At 44.0% G+C, this 19,336-nt stretch overlaps 1 protein-coding gene across 1 annotated transcript in view; it reads left to right on the forward strand.

Annotated features, from left to right (window-relative positions):
- Window positions 1-377: 377 nt before the first annotated feature.
- The window catches only part of LOC143901752 (uncharacterized), a 169,548-nt gene continuing 150,589 nt past the window's right edge, over window positions 378-19,336 (forward strand). Inside the window, exon 1 of the mRNA XM_077414275.1 lies at window positions 378-1,181. The gene's annotated coding sequence lies outside the window, so the exon portion shown is untranslated. The remainder of the gene's footprint in view (window positions 1,182-19,336) is intronic.

The following is a 19,336-nucleotide window of genomic DNA, read 5'->3' on the forward strand; positions in this document are numbered from 1 at the left end:
ATCTTCATGAAACGAGATAATTTTGCATTTCTGATAATCATCAATATACCTGTAGTGTTTATTGGACCACTAATCTCTAAAAGGACTGGCATTATCTTATATTTCATTATTTTATGAATGCATCTGTAATTCTCTAAATGTATATATATATATATATATATATATATATATATATATATATTTCTTTTTTATTATCAGCCTATTCGTGAGAAACGATTCAAATTCTTCAGCATCCCATTCGAACACCCCGGCGACTTATCGTGGTCTCTACCCCACCACCCCACAACCCCATGCTTAAAAAGCCTTCAGCCTGCCAGTGGATCTCGCTAGATGGCACCTCGCTGACCTACCGCGGCTCCTCGCAGTCGATTCGCGGCTCTCCGACCGCACGGTCGTCCGCAGCAGGCGCGAATTCAGCACGCGCCGACCACGTTTTGCTTCCTCGGTCCAATAGCACTAATAATTGTCAGGCAAATCTTCTTCGGTCTTGAAATCGCGCGCGTTGCTGGGGCAAAATCTATTTCAAATTCTTCTAAAACGTGCACTTTTCTCACATAAGTCACGAGCTGACAGCGTGGAGTCATGTGAAAGTGTCGCGCGACCACGAGGTGCTCGATCATTAGAAACAAATTTTGATATTAAACTCTTTGGACCCAGTCTGTTGTTCGAACGAGTGTTTTTCGCAGAGAGGTGTGTGCGTAAAGCTTTTGCGTCGTCAAAGAAAATTTGTTAATCTGAAAAACGAAGCGTGATATCCGGCTTTCCAGGACTTTGATCGCGAAAGCTCTTTCCGAACGGTTTAATTACATCACAAGACTGTTCGAGATAATTCAATAGATTCGTAATCATTGTGACTGTGGCAATATTGAAATTAGTAAAAAAGACACCGATAGAAAGGATAATTTAATAAATAACATATAAGACCTAATATTTTCTTGACTGATTCTCCGCTTACATGTTTCAAAGGCAAATATATATCGTAACATTTAAAGGACCGAGGAGATAAGAGTATAAAGGACCTTGATTATTCGAATATCTCTTCTCGGTTTGGACGAATTAAATTATTAATACTCGTTGTACTTGTCAAATCGCACAAGAACAGCTCATGAGTGACGCGTAAGACCAGGATCACTCGACAGTGTCGCTCGATCATCTGGATCATCTGGATCCTGCGAGCCGGAGTGAGTATCGCAAAAAAAATGCCAATAAAATATTTTGTAACTCGAATTTTTTTTATACTTTTATGTTTGTATACAGCTCGATGATTACTATAGAAATTACGACAAGCGCAAAAATGTGATTTAAACGTCATTTAATTCTCTATGTGATATACTATCTAGTTTATAAAAAAAAATATTTTTGTTATTAAAAAATGCAAAGAATGTATTTACGTGTTTGCTCAATAAATATCTGCACGTGAAAATAAAAATTTTTATTGAGCTAAAGGAATTATGTACTCTTTATTAGTCGATATTTGCTAAAAAACAGAAGATACGTAGTGGTTGTGTGAAAGAACGCACGTAAATATTTAATTAAAGGTCCATTTAATTTCGACGAGCGCTAATTTCGTTTATGTTACACGCGAAATGCTTCCCCCCGGATTCCTCGATAATTTGCGATAAACAGTTAAAATAAAAAAAAAATGTGATGCGTCGAATCAAGCACGAGGGTGAAATACTAATGGAATATCATAACTAGCGATATATATCAAAGCATTTTTCCCGCAGTTATACGAGTTACGATTCCCCGCTCTCCAACGTGTATACATATTACATCGAGACTTTGAATATATGATAAATTAGCGAGCATGGAATGCATAACAATTTAAATTCGATTGATCTTTCGTATAATGCATAGGAATGATTGTTCGAAATAATATTATTGTGTATTTTTTTATAATATAATATTCAATTTATAATTTATTTCACATGAATGTGTATATAGTCTTTTCAAATTCGCTCGCTCGTGTGTCAAAAGCTTTCAGATAGATTGTGTCATTTCGATTATGACGTCTCGTTATTTCGATACTACATTTAGATCCTTATCAGGCGGAACTATCCGCTCGCTATTCTGGTAACAATAGACACCTGCGAGTCCCACCGGCCGGTTCAGGTACGGCAATTTGAATTGCGATTTTTGCAAGGGGGCAATTTATTACACGGCTGCACGAACGGCGACAGTAGAAGAAGCTGGCAAGCCGCTGGTGGGAGGGTAATGAAATTGCAATCATCGTGTGAAATTTAATATTAATCCCGGATGTAATATGGAGAGGGTGCATCAGGGGCGCTCAACCGCCGCAAGAATGCCGGTCTGTTATTCGAAACTGGACGTTGGACAAGCGCAAGCCGCTTTCGCGAGAAGAGGAATGGGTATCCAAGCAATTAACTCTGTCATGTGCAACGTCCGTGTTCGTCGAAACTTTTTCATTACTCAAATGAAATATCTGTATATGTATATGTGTATGATACTATATATGTAAGCGGACATTGCGACTGATACGACGAGCGCTTTTTGAGCGAGACGGCGGGGCCGGTCGAAATGCAACGACCGATGACTAGAAAGAATCTGTAAAATATTAGGTATCCTTAACAAGCGATGTTTTCGCATCACTTTGTAAATTTAAGTTCGGATTTTATCGAGTTTAACCCGCGATTTCTCGTACGGTGATACAGTTTGATAAAAAGCAGCAAAATTGTGTTTTCAATAAAATGATTTCTACGAAAGCTGTTGATTTTTAAAATAGTTTCGTTGAGAAAACGACTGTTCTTCTTTGTCATGTTTTAGTTTAGTACCTATAAAGCTTAGAAATTATCACGATAGACAAAGTTCAAGTCTGCGTTTGCGAAGGTATTTTCTGCGAGACGAAAGATCGGTTGGGCACCGCAACGAAGTTTAAGTGACGAGCATCCGTTAAAATATTAATACTCGACTTTTAATGAGAGCTCCTCCTCTTATAGAGTGCCAGTGCTCTCTGCCTCGGCCCCCTTTCCCTAGACCTTCTGCCTTCTCTCTCTCTCTCTCTCTCTCTCTCTCTCTCTCTCTCTCTCTCTCTCTCTCTCTCTCTCTCTCTCTCTCTGCCTCTCCTCTCTTGTCACGATCCAATAAACGCTGCGCGAAGAATCTTGATTTGCGAACTTCTCGGTGACTTCTTCCCGGACGTTTCGGTCAGCATGATCGAAAATCAAAGTCCCGTACAGTTTTCCTCTAGTACGTCCAATTAAATTCTTAAACTGCTTTGTCCGAGCCTCCTGGTACAAAGAAATGGTTTCCGTACGTACATATGTCCGGACGATCTTAAGCCTTAAACAACCAACTAGCTAAAACTTTGAAAACAATTCCTTTGAAAGCTAAAGAAAGAGTTCACTGGCGGTAAAAACTAATTAAATGAAGAAAGTTAATTTTGTGATTTGTTTTCTGATTAACGAAAATGCGAGTCACAATATAAAATGTATCTTAAATCTCTATGAAAATCCTTTTTAATTTATTTTGCGACAATTTAAGAACAGCACTTTCTCCATTTCTCTGTCTTGCATCTTACTTCCTCTCATACTTCTCTTTCCTTCTCTTTCTCTCTCATTTCTGTTTCTACGGTGCTATCGGCTATCTCATTGTTAGTCCTGTGCCACCTCCTGTTGCAATTGATATCCTAATTGCGGTAGGACGCGCTGCGCCGTAGGTACCAGTGGTGGCGTCTTTAGTCTTATACTTTACTGTATAAGTAACAGTAAACAGACCATTAAAAAGACAATATTGCTTTAGATACCTATTTTTGAAGAAAGAGAATGCATAATAGATCTTGCATAAATTTTCAAAAAGAGAATCTTTTGTAGAAAGTACTTTTTATATTCAAGATTAGGAGATATTTTGAAGTAAAAGTTTTCCTCTCTTTGTGTCAGCAACCCTTTTTAGATTGTCAGTATAGTGAAATTAAGATAATTTACTGCGATTTTCAGGCTGAACGTTCGTTTCATCAAATAAACGTTCTTCCATTAAATCAATAAGCTTACGCGCCGTAATTGCGTAAATAATCTGTATACTACAAGATTCAATTTTGATTCTCAAAAAGTCGGGGAGGCGCAACGCAGCAGATTCGGGAGGATGCACCAGAGGAAGTTTCTAAGAGACTATCGGGCGTAATATATTAGATTAATTAATGTAATCCTAATAGAACGATCTCATCTTGACGCACAATATGGCCTACCCGATATCACGAGCGTCTCGACGTCCCCGACGCGTGCATACGGCAGCTACCTGTAATACATGCACGCGACGTAAACGCATACGTTGCCACGGCGTGTATTACTGACAAGATAGGTCGAACAATGGCTTCCATTACGGGTAGAGGTTGCCCGAGTTAATGGGCAAATTGTCTGCTAAGTCATTTAAAGGGGGTAAGCCTGCCTGCACGTAGCGAGCTGCAACCTCTTCGCGATCGCGTCGACAATCGATGCGGTTAAATCAATGTAAGAGTTTCAAGTATCTTCTCTAAGAATGCTATCAATTATCAGACACATTATCGCGTCTCACGCATGTACATGGTTTATGTATTATCAGAGATTGCATTTATCTACCACCAAATAATAATAGTAACGTTGCGACTGTAAGGCTTCAACGATACAAACCCCTACTTTTTTTTACTTATCCGTATCTTTTCGCTTTCACTATGTATTTTACAGAATTTTAGTTGCCAAAGCCGTTCAATTTTCAAAGACACGAGAGTTAATTAAGATTGAATTTCCATTACGAGGAAATCAAACGCGGATTACGCAAAGAGCGAGAGAACCCGCTCCGTATACAGCCTTTTTCGGTTAACCGCGTATAATCTTCGATCTTGTTGCCATGAACCCTGCATGCACGATAAAACAAGCCCGATACGTTGCATCGCGACTATTGAGCGGTTCTTCGGGTTCCACTGAGTCACCGAACGCTCGCGGGAGCGCGTGCACGTTAATTAGCGGAATTAAATACGGCGAGGGTGACCTTGGCGGATCCGCGGCCGCTGCGGCCGCGCGCGGAGAAACGCGTGAACGCGCGCGTTCGCTCCTCGCTCGCTCGCGTGCTCGCACCAGCGTGGCCTCGCGTCGCGATTCAAAAGTGTCTTCCGAAGGGTTGTAGAACATTCCCACTAAAATATAAAGTGGCTTTCGGGGTGGCATAGCAATGGGGTGCCTATCGCATGCATTCACCCAGGGACGCAAACGTGGGGGTGCTATTGATCGACCGGGGAGCCAGTCAACCCTCTCGGCCCTACACGCGCGCGTAAACGTTGCACATAAAATCACACACGTACCTGTACGACCCTCTACGCGTCTCCGGCTCGCGCGTCCTATGGAGGCCTCGGTCGAGAGGATTTAAAGGCCGAAATATGCCGTGATGGACTTACCTGGAAACATCAATTGAACAATCGATATAATATAATATAACTATAATAGACACAAATAAATCTTTTAAGGTAGATTCCAAGACAAGAATAAAAAAGTCAAGAATGTAAATAATATATAAATAATGATAAATAAAGCGTACATGGCATTTTAGCCTTTAAGCGCACGCTATCGCGGCATCTCGTAAATTGTGGTGAAAAACCGGCCGGGGAGAAAGGGATATTCCCAAAGAACTATAAGTCAGAGAATAAATTGATCCGTGCTGGGTGGTGCCAGCTCGAAAAATAAGACGGACCTCGAATTACTTACGCATTTCTCATTAATTAATTCTTCTAATTCCCGAATATCTCGCCTTTATATTTTCGCACATATATATATTCGCATACAAATGTAATATAATCCATTGCATCTATGAGCATCATACGGCAAGATAGTTAAACGCTTAATAATGTACGGCGTGAACGTGCAAATCCCTCCGTGTCCCGACGTAATCTTCATCTTGCATAGAGATGTCCATTCGATCTCACAGCTATATTTTCGCGCGCTCGCGAAAGTGTGCGTAACCTCTCCGCTATCTCGAATTACATCATTGGTTTGCACCTCGCATCTTAACCATTGCGTCCCTGTCCCTGTCAGAACGCGACAACTGTGTCCTGGTGCATTTTGCGACTCAAAAGACATTAGGGAGTAGATGCAAACCGAGTTGCGTTCGCCCGCACGCGCGGGCGCGCGCAACAAAAAAAATGTCATTCTCGCGTATCTCAATGTTTTAATCTCTCAGGCTCGGATTTCCGGCTGCACAAAGAGCCGAGGGCGTCCCTTCAGTAACAGCCGGGGGTGGCTCTCATCCCGCCTGGTCCATGGGGGAATTTTCACTTTGGCTCCGAGAACGAGCCGCGACGATGGTGATTTACTTAATGAGGAGGTTGGGGAGGGGGAACGTCGCCGAGGGGACGGAAGAGTTAAGGAGCGGGCACGCATTGTCTTCACGAGGGCGAGGGTGAGAGAAAGTGTGTCGAAAAACAATGGCCTTGCAGCATCCGCCCCCGCTTCATCTTGATGAAAACGTGACCCAGTAGGATCCTTACGTTGATACTGTAGACATCTATTTTACCAGGCTAGGTCCTCTTTCTCAAGGAAAACATCGTTACGTTTTTCTCGATTTTGCACTATTTTTACATACAGATATATACATATCTATAAGGTTTAATCGATTAAAGAAAAGATTAAAAATAAAAAAGAAATTGCATTATAATTTTTAATCAATTTTTTTGCACTAGAAATTGACTAGTTAGACAACGAATCGCTCTTTTTTCCGAATGTTTAGTCAACGAAATTTGGATAAATCTCGAGAGAATCTTATTTTGTGAATATTTTATTTTGGCATCCAGCACAACTCTGTACCTATTTCCCTGCCTATCTTACTTCCCAACCGCCGTTTGCGTGTTTGCATCCCCCCCCGCGCCATCTCCTATACATCTCTACCCGTTCCCTTCGCTCACTACCTCTCACCTTCTGGATTTGATTGAATTTTTTCCCGAGGAAGAAATGTTTCCACCAAATGAATCCGTCGAAATATTGCATTCCGACAAGCACGATCCAATTTTTCGTTTAATAAAAGAGAGCCTCTCTCTCTCTTTCCTCCGAGCTTTCCTCCTTGCTTTCGTCGCACCTTTTCGTAGCCGCGCACCGTCCCTTCCTCGCTCTCCCTTTTTTCGTTCCACGATTTTCGACTATACCTTAAATGCTTTTCTATGAAACACGCTCAATATTCTGGTACATATCGTCGCCAACAATTCGCGGCAAGGGCTTGTATTTGTTTGAAAGTTATGAGACTAATGAGACTCGCGTTCAATTTTTATAAACTCTTCAATTTAATTATCCTCGATATCTTACTTGCTGAATGCATCTCTACAATTAAAAAACTGCAATCTTTTATCGTACTTTAACGTTAAACGCAAATGTATTGAGCTAATCTATCAAGTTGTTAAACAAACTGTTAACTCCCCAATTAAGTGGAATCAAATTAAATCGCGCCAACAATTCGTGCTGTCGAGTCGTACTGCAAATGGCTCGATATAAACTCGTCTCGTCCTCTTTTTCCCCAGTCAGAGTACAGTTTCTCTCCTGGCTTTTTTGTTCTCCTGGTAAAATAAGTTGGACCTTCGCGTATAGTTAAAATAGTGCCGGTCTGCGGAATGTGGCCGCGGGTGGACGCAATTTATTTCGCCGGTATAAATTTAGGCCGTCGTTGAACTTCCCCGTGGAAGTTATTTAATTTCACGCGATTCTCAAATCTCTTTTGGGCCCTTCGGGACAGCGGATTGGTCATTTCGCTGACCCCTCGGTGCCGCGAAATTTACTGGTTTTACGAGCGAGAAGAAAGAACCCTTTAGTGACGTACGAGGGAGAGTACGCAATTCGCAAGAAGCACGTGTGAATCGCTAAACACTCGACTTGTGCGATACCGGAGAGGGGACTGGAGGAGAGGTATCTGACAAAGACAGGAAAAATGTTATCCAAATCGTAGCGGCTTACGCATGAGTGGAGGACCGGGGGAGAAGGGAGGGGGGAGGGAGACAAATAAATCGACCATAGGCATTTACGCGTGTATATCGGATGAACGAGCGGGGGAAGCCGGAGCGAAGAGGGTGGTCTGAAAAGGGACGAATGGTTAAAATCCAGCCGCCATAATGACCCCGCGATATGCAGCGCGAGTGTACACAATGACGACGACCATATATACAGCAAAAAATCAGCATGCCGATTGGGATTTCGTTTAATTAATTTTTTAATTACAAACTCATCGGAATGAGAGAGGGTTTCCGGCTAGCGCGGACGGCGGCATTTTATCGACCAGTTGTAGAATTTTTTATGTGATTGATGGCAAGCGGGGAAGTAGGACGGGGGGAGACGTGCAAGGACGAGGAAACCCGGTACGATCATGATTATTATTAATTTTACAGATACTATTGGTTATCGTTTATATTTATTCAGTACTACTGGCTACCCGACGTCCGCGTATTTGCCCTCCCCTGCTATTGAGAGCAGGGGAGAGAGGGACGCGAAGTTGTTCGCGACACAGGGCGTGGGACTGTGTTTACAAGTCCAGAAAGCAACGACGATATGCGATATTAAAATACAAGATAAATTAAAACTGTAAAATGCACCAGTTTGATTAATAAAAAATGATCCTACGTGCAAAAACAATCGGGCGTACATTTCGAGTTCACGTTCTTATTTTAGTATTGGGCGTAATCATAACAGCGCTATTATTTGTACGAATTGAATGCTTTGTTTAGCGTGAAAAATCAACGGTGCGCTTTTACTCACCGTGAAAATTAAAAAGTAAGAGAGGAAAGTAAAATTTTACTTTTGATCTTTGCTGCTTTTTTATCAAAAGTTAATTACGCTTTGTTATTGGTGTATTCGACTTTATATCAAATTTAGGTGCGTGCAGAATTAAAAAGGATTCTTCGTTCCAAGATACCGGAAAGAACGGGAAAGGTTGTCCCTAATTATTATCGTGCTGTAAGGAGTAATATGCCGTCTATAGAACAAGATCCAATTTTTGCAAACGCGCTTGTCCCTTTCAGCGATAACAAATCAAGACGGTGCGGGAAAACGAGTCGGCCGATGGAAAGAAAAAAGAAACAAAAGAGAGAAAGAGAGAAAGAGAGAGAGAGAAACGATATACGCGAAAATCCAACGCTATCCTATAACGACTACCTTTAGGCGTATCTCCGCCGGGTAACAGCAAGTACAACACCAACTCCATTCAATCTAATACTTCTAGGGGGGTTAGCAACAACCATTTGAACTCACACAGCCAAAGGGGTCGACACGAACGTGGCTAGGGGCAGTTTAATATCGGATAATTGAATCCGAGCTTCCCCTCCCTCCTCCCACGCGGTCTCCGGCTCGCTCCCGTCGAGAAGAGGAGGGAAGGAAACGGTAGTCGAAAGAGGAGAGCGAGAGAGATGGGTAGGAAGGTGCGCGGGGTTGAAGTGGAAACTGGACAGAGCCAGCTACTACCCTCTTATTGCAGCTGCGCTAAATAAGAGCGAGAGAGAACGAGAGAGAGAACGAGAGAGAGAGAGAGAGAGAGAAAAAGAGGGTGGGGAAGAGAGTGAAGAAAGGGGGACAAGAGTGAGGGAAAAAGAGAAAGTGAGAGAGAGAGTAAAAGATAGAGAGCTGCATCCGGTCATTTCCTAATTTCTGATACGGGCCGTCCGAAGATCGGATGCGAAGAACCCGCCGTTCCTGAGTAACCTGACTAATGTCCATTTCTACCAATGTAGATTAACTTTAATCTCGGTTTAACTTACTTTTCATCTTTTTCTAGTTCTAAGAATTAGAAAAAGATAGAAAATAAGTTAAATCGAGATTGAAGTTAATCTACATTGGTAGAAGTAAGCATAACTTCATCTTTGAATGGGAGTAGGAGTGCGAGAGAGATAAGCTTATAATACTCGTACGTAGTGCAATCTTACTTGTGGTAATAAGAGCAAATTAAAGCTAGTTCTCTCTCTCTCTCTCTCCCTTCTTCTCTCTCTTTCCTTCCCTGTTCTATTACAACTTTCTTGTTTCGTGATAGGCAATCTATCCTAAGCGCCTCGAGAGCAAATCTATTTTGACGATTGGAATGTAGATCGAAAGTCGCCATTGTGCATAAGAAAGGACGTAGAATCTGGAGTCTGCCAAAGCTTTTCTCCGAGCATCCTCATAGAATTCTGAGAAGTCTGCCACATTTTGAGAAACTTTTGAATACATGTAGATTAGCTTTCGAATCGTACGAATAACTTGCAAAAGAGGGCTGGGGCGTATAGCTGGGCCAGCCGAATTGAGACGCATACGGCGGACTGCAGGCGAGCGGTGATTAAAAGAGAGGCAAGTGTCGCTGGAACGGCCGATAAATAACGCCTCGTCGTTAGAGACCTTTCGATCTACCGAATGAAAAAGAATAGCCGCTCTTAATCGCTCTTCCAATCGGTTAATGCACCGTTCGCGGTGGCGCGGTTAAGCTAAATAAATGGACTCTGTTCTGTTTGGTCCTCTGCTCTCTCTTCCTAATTTCTCCTACGTTTCTATTGTATCTTCGTTTCACGTATTCTTAGAGATCGCCTGATTTATTCCTAGATCCGTATAAATTTATAGATTTATTTATTCTACTAAATAAATAAAACACTCTTTGCATCCGAAGACAGACTACTTTTCCCAGTAATCTCGTAAAATTTGTGCGTCAGCAAAGGTCTTTAATTTCCGATAAATCGCCGCTATCGATGCGTATTGGCATTGTATCAATCGTTGCTTATGCTCAAGTCCCTCTACATTACGCATTACTTACGAGATATCCTCTTACAATTGCACTCGATAAATATTTTTCAACGGCATCTTTATTGCTCGCCAGCTGCGGCTTAATCAACGTCACGTTAACAAGAAAGTTATCGCCATTTAATAGTGTCGCGCGTTGGCTATCGAGGAAATTCCTTTAAAAAAGTCCTTTCATCTCTAACTCCATTAATCCGACCCGGACGCATATTAGAACTTCCGCGGCGAGTTTTGCATTCGTTTGTTCGTGATGCATCTAAAGCCCCTCACGCTCACGCGCCCACCTATCACTTGAGCGTTACAAACAACTATCCTATGAAGTGCAATGAATCGGATAATGAATTTGTATTCCGCCTGCGTACTCACAATATTTGTTCGCGAGTTAACCGGTAAAAGCCATTCCAGCGATTATTTTCCGCTCAAAAAAGCCGGCGAAATAAGCCTGAAGACTCTGAAAGAGAGAAAGACAGAGAGAGAGAGAGAGAGAGAGAGAGAGAGAGAGAGAGAGAGAGAGAGAGAGAGAGAGAGCGGCGTCGCGACCGAGCGAGCGGTTTAATATTTTTTTAATTGCCATGTTAGCTCCTGTTTTTTGCAGTAGCGCGTAATTAAACTTTATGTCGAGCCGTCATATTTGCATTCCATTTAAACTCGCCATTCGAAAATTACGAAATAAGGGAAACTTTTGATTTTATGTGCGCCCGCGCGCGCTGTAGTTTTCAGCTTGTGAATCTCTGGTGGCAATGCTTGACGCACGATGGAATTATAAACTTAACGCGTTCACGATATCGCGCAAGATACGAAAGTTGCGCTAACGCGCAACCGTTACGAGAACGTATTAGATACATTTCGATCGTACATGGTATACGATGTATACGATTCAACTTGTATTATCGTTCCGGACGAAAACTTGGCTAAAGTTCGAAAAATTGACGCGCGAAACGTACGCGCGAAGAAAGGACGTACATGACGAAGAACAATCCGACTGACGCCATACTCCTCTCATTCGAACGATCAGAACGATCCCGGGTGCGGCGGGGAGGTGGGACGATCACGGTTTCGTGTAGACTTAAGAGTGCAGGCGACGTGAAAGTTCATTAGAGGCAGCCCTGATGGACACGTGCATTAATCAAGATTTTAATTAGCACCGCGTGTAACTGCGCGCTCGGCTAAAAACTAAACATACCCCCGTCGTCTATACCCCCACTACGACGTACCCACTCTAACTCTTGCTTATAACGGAGCTCGAGCTCGTACCTAGAACTAGAGCCAGCTCTAATTAGAGCTCTTCTCGAGGCTCGAAGATTAAAAGCCAGGCCTAAGTGCCGGCACGATGCGCGTGCTCTTTCTTCCTCTCTCCTTTCCCACCCTCTCGCTCTCTCACTCTTTCTTCGTCTCTTTCTCTCTTTCTCTATCTCTCATTCTCGTAGCCTCGCATATCGTTTCTCTCGTCGAGTTCGCTCCCGCTTCTCCCGCTTCATTCTCTTTTTTTTCTAGTCTTTCTTTCCTTAACTTTCTCCGCTGTTTCGTTCCGCTTAATGGCGATCGGCCATTCGCGAAATGCGCGAGGCGGAATCTCGCGAGTAAAAGAGTGAAAAACCCGGAAAGGTTTTCTAGGGACGAGATGGCTCGATGATCGCGTCGACTGTGTCGACAAAGGCGACTTAGTTTCGAGGAGTAGCATCGATCAACGTGGTCTACCTCATATTGCACGCATGAATTCACAAATAGTACGATTACAAAACAACATTACGACCACGATCCATTTCGTAAAACAAAAGCAACGCAAATCAAAATACAAGCAGTTTATACTGTTACTAAAAAAAATCTAACCGTGCGAAACAATGTATTCTAATTATTCGGCATTTTGGACCCACGTAACGAATGAAAACTGAATTTCCAGACGTCTCCCTTCTCGTTTGATAATTTTTTGGGATCTCGAGAAAGAGGAGAGAAGAGATTTCGAAGAGGAAGCCTCGGTTTTGCCTCGCGAGATGAAAAGTGAAAACAGGCAAACATTTCGGGCGTGTGTACTACGGGAGACGCGTCCGGCAGGTATCATTAAATCACAGAAACAGCCTCTGTTATTGACTCCGCGGACAAATTTATCGTCAGCCGGTACGCGATTCGTTGTACAGTGGCCCTCAACGTCCCCCCTTCTACAGAGCGTTGGCGTAGGTCCCTAGTAACCACCGTTTTCCTCCCCTTTCCGCACGTTCTCCGCCTCACGAGACTACGTCATTGTTCTGGTTTATTCGGTGATTTGTGGATTTTACTACCTCCGCCTCCTTCGCTCTCTTAGCCGCACCGCTCACCTCGGTCGCGTGATGCGCGCGTTATCCGACCGCGTTTGGCCTAACGTCTATTCAGATCAGACGAAAGGAGGATGTTGATGTACGGCGCGCGGTTTCGGCTGATAAGCTTTAACAGGATCTCAATATGCCGCGACGAAGAACGTCTCGCGGAGTTAGCCTGAAGTGCCGAGGCGCTAAAGTAGATGGTGGAGGATGCGCGAGAGTCGTCGCGTCGTGCGGCCGCTTGACGCGTTTTATCGTGAATGTGCTAAAAGCAAAATCTCCTTGATACACCTCGGAGCCTTTTAGCGTCTCCGTGAGTGAAAGTCAAACGAGGTTCGAACGGCCGACCAAAGGTCAGCCGAACTAACGGATGCTCTTTGCGACGCGCGCACAAACGTCCCCGCGTCGCGTCGGTGCCTCCTTCGAGTCGAATTAACGATTATTGAAGGATCGCAGGTCCGCGAATCGTACCGATAATACCGCACCGTATTCCATTCGTAACATGCCCGCGGAGGCAAAATTTATGCGCAAAATCGTTTAATCGTCATCGTTACGAGCGATGAAATTTTGCGGCGCGCGCGTAGCAGACACGGTCGAGTCGAGTCGAGGCGAGGCGAGGCGACGCGAGGCGCCTCCGTCCCCGCCTCGATCCCGTACAAAAGAGGTGGAGTGGCGCATTTATTATTCATACGCGACGTATTCGGCGGGAAGTTCAGTTTTGAGAAATAACGATACGAGACAAGCGTCATCGTCGAAAGACGGGCCGGAAACGAGGACTGGGGAAGAGATAGGGAGCGAGCTTTCCGAAAATCCGCCTTAGTATGGTAATTGATTTAATTTGGAGGATGAATCCACCCTTAACGAACGCGCCGCGGCGATGGGGTTGGAAGGCTAAAGGGACCGTAAAAGCACTGCGACGTCTATTTGAGGCGAGAGACGAGAGCGAGATTTAGAGCATGCAGAGAAAGAGAGAGAGAGAGCGAGAGAAAGAGAGCGCGAGAGAGAAATAGAGACCGAGCGTCTACGCGAGAAGATGAGCGTCTGATTACTAACGATCTGATTAATTCATCATTTTTAATTAAGAGGAAAAGCGGAGGGCACGGAGAGGGTACGACAAATTATTTAACACTTTGCAATGGACAAATCCATACGTCCATCGTCATCGCGAGCATAATTATGAAAAATGGTGAATATTTTTTTTTCAATGCGATGTAGATTGACCAGACACGAACGGTACACAATACTCGCGTGCAAGAAAACAATCTCTAGCGAAATATCTCAATCTGTGCTGGTAATTAATCAATCGATTGCCGCGATTCGGCGGCCCGCCCTCTCATTATCGCGCGGTTATTAGACGAACGGTTACATTAATTTTGCGGCGCTATCTGCATCCGCGCGAGGATGGATAGTCGCGCGCTGTTGCTGCGGTGGAAATGGAAGGAAGTGGCGGGAGGGAACTGAAGATACTCCGAGAGGGCATAATGGAGGCATTCATAAGGGTTGGCAGGCCCTTATCACGCGGATAACGCGGCAAGGCCGCAGTCGATACCTCGCTCGAGTTATGGTTTGATAACGGTTTGATGCGACGTAACATGCGCTCGGTTCTTCCGCATCGAGAAATTCATTCGCTTCTTCGGTATACTTAAAAAAAATTATAATCTAAAAATAAAGATAAGTACGCGATGCCTATTCGATATTTTCAGACGAAATTTTAAGATAAGACAAGTATGTGTAGTCTGTGACGAAAAATCGGCTGACAGCCTGTTGAAAGTCTTTCTTCGTAATATTCGTACTCTTGCGGCATTGTTGAAATTCTCGCGTCTGTGCGCGTTCGTCACATTAGCACGTATATGTATACATGTCTTTGTGGCGCTGCGAGGCGAGAACGAGAATGGGAGGGCAAGGGACAAGGGTGAGGGCGAGGGCGAGGGGTTGGTTCGGTGCATATGTCGACCGGGTTTGAAATCGGGATATTGAATTCACGCCATTTCTGTTTTGACGTATCGCGGCCGGTGATACGATCCGCCGGGGTTTATCAGCGCGCGCGGGCGCGCCGCGAGGAAGTGATTTTTTCATTCTAACAAATAGCCTTTTGCGGTTTATCGGATTTCGGCCGGGATATCCGCCGGTGCGAAACCAGGCGCGCGTCGCGCGCCAATCAAAAATCGTCGCCGCCAGCCCGCATGCGTGCGCCGCGAATTTTGTTGTAACATTCGTGTAACGTACGTGTGCAAAAAATGATAACTCGCGATAATACAAAGTTCAATCTTTGTCTTAAAAAGAAAAAAAAATGAAATGTTTGAATTACGACCACGTTTACGAATACGGACCGAACAGGCTTTACCTGTTTCGAATCTTTCCGGAGGGTATTCGATTCCTCGCGAAATCTACTCGAGTTTCCTGCTTTGTCCCTTTTTTTAGCTTAAACTTAGCTTAAACTGTTAAAGACACGAGGAGAGGAGGGACATCGTATTGAAGCAATTTTCGTCGCGATTTCCGACGCGTCGCGGTGCACACGGCGTATTCGCCTCTCCTCGTTTCAGCTCGCGCAAGGGGAAATTGCAGAGGAAATTCGAAAGTTCGCGCGATACCCTATGAATTCCAATCGACCTTGGTTCCGCGGCTCCGGCTGGTAGCGCCGGGATCATAACGCGCGCGAATCAGTATTTCTGATGCCGCCCTGAAAAAATAAGGATAATGGTTGTTATTTTAACCGTTTCACGTTGTTAAAAATCAGAACGAGAAAACACTCCTTTGGCGCGATAAAGCACTCGGTATGGACGTATTGAATTACAACGTCTCTTTATTCAAATTGTGCGGATTCCAGGACGTATCGCGACGAAATGTTTGCTAGGTGCATCGATGTTTCTCGGCTGAAAAGTGTACAAAAGCGACGAGAAGAGAAGGGGGAAGGGGGACAAGAGCAGAGCCATCGATTTTCATCGATCACCGATGAGAGCCGCGGAGGCGGGAAACGCAGCAGCGTAGTCGAACGAAAAAACCGAGTCGCTTCCGATAAACTCGTTATTCTATTAAGCGTACACGTATGTGCGATTTTATGAGAGAACGCCTTCTGTTATCGTAACCACATCGTACGGTCGCCGTGACAGTTGGCTCCATCGTGATGAGATACACTTGTCCATATGTCGCTTCCTTTATATGCACGGCAATTTTGTGGGAATACTTGGAAAAAAAAAATATTGCGCACGGGCACATATATACGTATACGCTAGGATCATGATCGTCGAAAAACGATGCGGTCTGCTACGTGACTTACATCCGTGTCATCGCGACCACTTAATTCGCCAACGGTGCCAAGCTCGCGCACGCCTACGCTACGCTTCGAACGGCAATCCCCGTGCAATCGTAAGGTGAATACCTTCGAGTTTCGCGAGCGAGTCCGCCGGTACTCAAGAGATATCCACGTGTGTGCGTATCCTCGCTATCGGCTGGACGTTGTCGTTACAGCGCGACACGGATCCCCGGAACGCGTAGGCGCGCCGAGATGCCTTTTTCAACAACATACGCATTCATTGGATGTGGAAGGAAAACATACATTTTTATGCAAAATATATATTTTTGCGAAGTTTTCTCGAGCCATCGAAAATAGATGGAATTAAGTCTAGATTCTCCGATTCGCTCGTAGGCGGTAGGCGGATAGGTAGAGAGATTTTTCGTTTGTCAACGAACGGGGACGGTGAATCGACATTAAAATATCCGTAGATCGATAATGAGAGGCGCGACGATTACGGCGCAGGTAATGCATTTGCCACGAGCGAAAACAGAGGGTGCATTGGCCAAGCAAAAGTAAAAGAGGGACGCGGAGCGCGGCGCTTGTACGCTAATGGAAAGGGCCTCGATATACACATTTACTGACGACGAGCGCGTAGCAATCGATCGATATATCGATAGGCGCCCTCGCCCGTGTATCCGCGCTACATGCTTAGTACAGGGGTAGTTAATTACGTTTAATACCCTCGATTATGTGTTTGCACCGTACACACGCTCGACGATGCTTTATGCCTCTCTTGGTCCCCGCGCGCTACAAACGCTCTCTCTCCTTCGTTTCGTCGTGGTCGGGCTCATTTTACGGGCTGATTCGAGTTCTTTTTCTGCCTCTTTTCTTTACGGCAAAAAGTATGCGTTTACATAGAGTGTGCAACTCAAACGAAAAGAATTAGACCAATCCGCTTTATTAATTTCACTCGTCTCATTCAGCTTATCTCCCTTTTAAGTTAATCTCCTGTAATAAATTATACGTTCTATATAAAATCTGACTTTCTGTTTTCTTTCTTTTTTTCAATTGTGTAAGTCTGTTCGACAATGTGCAAGCAATTCTCAATATCGAATTAAAACAGAATTCCAATTTTGTTATACTATGGATTTTTCTGTACCTTCTTTTCTCTCTTCCCCTAGGATAATATTTCTAATTAATCAAAATCGATCGTTTCACCGACACGGACATCCTTTTTAGCGAGAAAAAAAGAATGCAACGAGTTGATGAAATTCACATCTACCGCGGCTTTTCTTCGATTCTCAGCAATCGTTGCTGTTTCTTGTCGTTCCAAGAGAAGCGTCTCTCCTACCCTTCGTATGCTGGTGCGTCGGTTACGGCGGAAATAATGTCGGTGCACTTTCAAAGTCGACGAGAGTAGAGGAAAGAGAAAGAGAGAAAAAGAGAGGAAGGGAGAGAGGAAGGGAAAGAGGGAAAGAGAGAGAGAGAGAGAGAGAGAGAGAGAGAGAGAGAGAGAACACTCGCGGAATAACGGACGCGGCGGGGTGGTAGGTATGAGAACGAGGATGGGGATGGGCGGAAGATGAAGGGGAGGATTCAGAACGGGGGCGAGAATATTGGTTGACTTGTAATACCGAGAGTGGAGGAGGCAGGGACCCGGCGAATATTAAATATATTATTACATTCATTCTCATTTCCCTTTTAGCTTCAGTATGCTTGCTCGCTCGTCTCGCCTGTAGCGATGGATCCGAGCGCGGAGCGGATATGAACAAATGTCAGTCTCTTGTATCTTCTTAAACCGTAAATTCTAAACTCTTGCTATAGCGGAAGATACGTTATTGTTATCGCTTTTGGAAAATTACACTGAATTTTGGTAACTCTGCCGCTTTTGAGTTGAAATATCCAGCGCATATTCTCCTCTAACGTACTCTCTACATTGTTAACATCAAGTTTTATTCGCGTTCAGCATTTTATTGATTATCCATTCTAAATTTCTATTAAAAAATATTGTTTCGAATAATAAAAGATAAAGCGGATGCTGGTCAGGCGTGGCACTACGTTGGTGTCACGTGCTACGCAATATTAGTTCATATATCGCGGATAAATATGCAACGACGTCGAGAAAGAGAGAGAGAGAGAGAGTGTGTGTAAAACTTGCTACCCCCGCGTGGCAGCAGAGAAGGGGAGGGCACGTATTTGATGTAAACTATAAAACCCTCTCGTCCCCCCGTTTCCACACTCGCGCGTGGCCAATGTCGACGCTGCGGCGCCTTTCCCGCCCTGGCAATCTGCTCGTAGCATATTGAATCTTATGAATTTGTGGCCAAGTGTGTTCAGATCTATGAGGAAAAAATTTAATTTCCTACGATTTCAAGGTTTTGCGCTGACGCAGCCGATATAGTCTTTTTTAACTATCTATAAAGGATATATGTATGTGCATGTATATATATATATAATGTATATATATGGTGTGTGTGTGTGTATCAAATGTATGTTTTTAATAGAAATCGTATTTAGTGAGCAACTCACAGCTTGAAAAAGTGTAAAGAGCGTGCTGTTGATATACCTTGCGGAAATAAAATATGTCATATAGGTATATTTAATCTCTTTTATAGGATCAACGAGCTTTTAACAAGACGCAAGAAGGTGTCGGTTGCCGAGTTCGTACGAACCCGTGAGTGATGTTTTGAGGCGGGCAATAGCCGTTGTAATTTTCTTCCGCCTCTGCCAAACCACTTTTATTTACGTCACCTCCCCCCCCTCTCTCTCTATTACGCTATATATTTACCGACGATATACGATCTAATATCACGTAGCACGTGATGCCAGAGCCGTGGCACTCGTGCGCGGCACCCGCGTTCTAAGCAAATTTGCGATTCCCGCCCCGAGAGAAACGTGATTCAAGCCAGCAGAGGTCTGCTCCTACACGATTTATGTCCTCTATTTTTCTCTATCGGTAATTAACTGATTTATTCGTGGACGTTCCCCTGCCTACGTCTGTGCATTACGATGAATTTATACATAATTAAATTAGAGATTCAACATCGTATTCTGGTTTTCCATTTCTTTTTAATAGTTCGAAGGTGTTGCTTTTT

This window comes from Temnothorax americanus, unplaced genomic scaffold, assembly GCF_048541705.1.
Source record: "Temnothorax americanus isolate GAGA-0224 unplaced genomic scaffold, ASM4854170v1 Scaffold36, whole genome shotgun sequence".
In the NCBI taxonomy this organism is placed as follows: Eukaryota; Metazoa; Arthropoda; class Insecta; order Hymenoptera; family Formicidae; genus Temnothorax; species Temnothorax americanus.